Raw genomic sequence first — 4,305 nt, forward strand, 5'->3', positions numbered from 1 at the left:
CATTTCTGAGATGCCTGGGCCACAAAGAGGAGAACATGTTATAATTTCTAATCTTTTAAATCTTACCTGTATATGTAAAAATCCAGAGTATTTGTTAGAGGCCACAAAAACATGCAACATAAATTCTTTGTGCTTTGTGTTCTGATACAGCTGGTTGCAGCAAGGTGAAGGACTTGGCTGTTTCTGATAAATGGCCAAGAATGAGTTGATACTTTTTATTACTGTGGCATTGAAGAGATTTTCTTCACTGTGGATGTTTGCAGCTGAAAACTTGAAACTCTGTATGCTTCATCATGCAACCAAAATACTGGAGCATGTGTTCAGTGGTGTGCATGAGCAGTGCTTGCACCTTCCCTCACTGAAACTGTTCTGCATTAAAAATTGATGTGTACATGTAAGCAAAGTTTGAGAGCCCACAAGTAGACTCATAATCAAAGACAAAAGATACTTGTAGTTTCACTATTGTGACATTCACAGAAACAACTTTAAGGGGTTGCATTTTTTTTCAATAATTAAAAATCAACTGCTAGTTGTTGAGGCTTTAATTCTCACTCCTTTGCACCAGAAGTTAGAACAGAGAGTTTATTGGCTTTAACTTTGTAATGGTGAACTGTGAATTAAAACAAAAACCAGAATATTCTTACTCTCAGTCTAATCAAGGCCTTCAACACACTTAAAACATGTTATCAATTTAACTTGAAACCTTGGTAACATTTTACAGTAGTGAATTTTAGCAGTGAATGCTCATTAACTTAATTCTGCTCAAGCAAATCATGTTACTCTGGCATCAACATTAACAAGGCTTAAAAGTGGATGGTCTAAATCATCTCTGCATTTTGTAAGCCAGGGAACAGAGTCACTGCAAAATCCACTGACAGCATGCCAAAATCAAATCAGAGTGTGTTGGTAAGGAGAGAATTTTCTTGGGGGTGGTGAGGGAGGGAGGAGTTACTCTGAATTACAAATCTATTAGACGTCATTTGAGTCCTTGACCAGGACAAATTTGCAAAGTCAATCTTCGAGGAAGTGTGATTTCTGTTAACTTTTTGCAAAATTCTTTGAAAAATATTTTTGGCAGTAATACTGTGTACTGAAACCTGAGTGTACCAGCTTTGTACTCATTTTTAGAGAAAGTCCTTAAAAGCTATCTTCTATGAAGGTGGAAGTGCCATTAAGTCAGGAAATATCCCTTGTCTCAGCTGGGCCTGTGTATGGAACTTGTTATCAGTGGAGGCTTGGCTAGTGCATTTTTTGGTACCTTTCCTGTTACTGTCCATTATAACAGAACCCAGATAATCACCAATGTAATTTAAGGCACTTCTCTCTCAATCTAGTAAAGTCAGTGGTTGCTTCCCATTAGCCATCTTTCCAAATACCTACATTCAATATAGCATAATCAAAGTGTTAATCTACATTTTATATACATTTTGGCTACAAGATAGGGTTTTTTTTAAAAGGCTGTTTAGCAAGCCATTGGTATTGTGACTTACACTGTGAATCTTTCAGTCAAAAAGCTTAAAATTGCAATAGTATTTGAATAAGAATTTTCGGAGGAGCTCAGATATACTATAGGTAATGATTCTGATACTTTAACTTTTATCTCAAGAACACTTTATGCGTTCAACATATCCCTCATTCCCAGGTGCAAGAAGTGCAGTGTCAAATGTCCTAACTATCTAAATACCAAATCTTGCAATTAGTGATATTTCTTTGTAAATCCCCTATGGAATATACAGGGTACGAGGTTTGCCTAGCCAGTGATTAAGTCTGTATGCTATTTGACGATAGCGTTCATGCTCTATGTGCTGGTAAAACATTCCTGAGTACTTTTAGACACAGAATGTAGATGTAAAACCCCTTCTTTTAGTTCTATCTTGGTTCAAGTTTTAGGCCATTGTGTGCTGCAGGTGATGACAGCCTGGCTTAATTACATTCTGCAAAATTTGCTCCTGCAAAAGAGAAGAAAGGCCTTTTTGCTGTGGTGAGCTCTTCCATCTGCTAGGTTGTTTTACATAACATCCTGCAGGGCTCAGGTTCCTGCACACTCATTTTGGGAAAGTGAAGCCAGATTTCATTCTAACCAAGTTGAGGCCTCTTCAATGCACATGTCACAAAATGTAGTTCAGTCTAAGCTTTTATCTCTGAATGTGGAGTAACCAGCTGGAATGAGATGTTATAAGGAGTGGAAAAAACAGGAGGGAAGTGGTGCAAAACATGAGATACAAGAGGACATTTCTGAGACAGCCATTGTTTATTGTGGCAAACAGACTTCCCATTACATTAACCTAGCTAGAGGGCTGGGGTGAGACTGTTCATTCTTCTGTGCTTTGACTGTAGATAAGTCATCCATATACATCTCTCCAGTAATTTTCACAGGATTGCTTGGTTGGCTTGTCTGTCTGCCCATACCGTAAATTTGAGCTTCATGCATGGAGGGAGGGTTGCATGCAGCAACCTGTGTTATCACTGGGTAGATGAGTTCATATAAATTCTCCTGGCTTCACTATCTGCCACATTACCATTCCCATTAAAAAAAAAAAAAAAACAGGGTTGATTGGAGGGGCTTTTTATTAGGTTAGTTTTAATTTAAATCAGTTCTGTCAGTTGGGTAGACACTTGGCCATATGGATGGTTGTGCCAACACAAAGGAGACCCAGCTGTGTAAGAAACAGGATGACTGCAGGCAGAGTCTTTAAAGCCAATGATGCAGATACTGCTTGTTGATCCACCATCAGTGCAAGCATTTCTGCTTCCTGAAGCTCACTCTCAAAGCCTTTGGCCCAAACAGTTTCTCAAATAATGTAAAAGGGCATGCAAAAGACTTTCCAACAGTCCTATTAAAAGATGTATAAAGTGACCCATTCATCTTACTGAATAAGTGTGTTTTAGAGAAGAATGAAGCTTTTTAATGCAAGTCAGAGTGGTAATAGTTCAATTTATCTGCTACAACTGAAAAATCTCAGTATCGCCATTTGCAAAGGCTGGGGAGGAGACAGATTTGCCCTCACACTAATCTTAATGGCCCTCTGGCAGTAATGCAGATATTTGAGGAGGGAGAAGACCAGAAATCTGGTTTTTATAGGATTGATGCTCTTGACATCATTACTTGGTTTTGATTTTTAAGCTGGAACATTTTCATAATCTAATTTATATTAAGATTCCCAGGATCAGTTACATGGACATGTTGACTTGGTCTGGCCTTTCTGTTGAGGATCTATGTCTAAGAAAGGCTCTCCTCCCAAAGCCCTGCAGTCCTGTGGTATTTCCCTACACATAACCATTTAGCACATGTTAGATGGTGACCCATGTTCCACATCACTGGTCCATAACTGTGTCAGGACTAAATATTGTGTGACTGTAATAAATGTAAAGCTGTGATCACAGACAGAAGAGCCACAGCAAAAGCTTAAGTGAATATAAAGATACATTGGAAGGATGAGTTAGATTAACTAATACTGTTTCTGAAGGGACTGTTTTGAGAAATCCTTTGGCCTAGCAACATTCTATTTAGCCCATTGTCACTACCCTGGGGATGCTGTCCAAAGGAGACAGATCATAACTCTAGGCAACCATAATTCTGAACCTCAGCATTCCTGGTAATTTTGTCTCTAAGCAAAAAGTTATGTCTCTAAGAAAAAAGTTATGTATGAATTGCAACTACAACCACAGTGAAGAAAGGTTGTCTTGATATCACTTTATCTGTCTCAAATAAATTAGTTGTTACCTGTATAAATGGGAGTAGTGCACAAATATCAGATGATGCAAATGCTCCATCTTGCATCTGACATCTCTTCCTATCTTTGATCGACAATAAATGAACAGCAGGGCAGGAGACAGCTTTCTGACAAAACATTTACAACAAGCGAGCTCTGCTTTGCAGTCACAAAGCAGAATAGAAGAGGAATCCCACACAAAGGGAAGTCCACCTTCTTTGAACTTTTGTTTTTCAGTTAAATCCTGCTCTCTGAAAAGTTTTCTGAGGGGAAAAAGCCCTTTACTTGGAAAGTAAACACACTTGTGTTCTTTTTTTCTGTCAGTTCTTGCTTCATGTCTACCACCTAGTGTTGACATGAACCATTTCCAAGTAGATGCAAGTGTGCTCTGCAATTTTCTGCTCTGACCTGCTAAGAATTCAGTGAGTTGTTTGCCTCAGTGCTTTTGTGTTGTTTTCACCTAAATAACAGCCTAAATTCATTCATATGCACCTAAATAACTTATATTTTATCTTCTGGAATGAGATGAGGGTTTGTTTGGGTCATTGTACTGAATGACAGCAAGATTTGGAAAGATTTGCATCTTTGTGCA

The 4,305-nt window shown here is 38.4% G+C and overlaps 1 protein-coding gene across 1 annotated transcript in view; it reads left to right on the forward strand.

Annotated features, from left to right (window-relative positions):
• Nucleotides 1–4,305, forward strand: part of PPAT (phosphoribosyl pyrophosphate amidotransferase) — a 43,283-nt gene that overhangs the window by 2,651 nt on the left and 36,327 nt on the right. The gene's annotated exons all lie outside the window — the stretch shown is intronic.

Source organism: Ammospiza caudacuta, chromosome 4 (genome assembly GCF_027887145.1).
Source record: "Ammospiza caudacuta isolate bAmmCau1 chromosome 4, bAmmCau1.pri, whole genome shotgun sequence".
NCBI classification, from domain to species: domain Eukaryota; kingdom Metazoa; phylum Chordata; class Aves; order Passeriformes; family Passerellidae; genus Ammospiza; species Ammospiza caudacuta.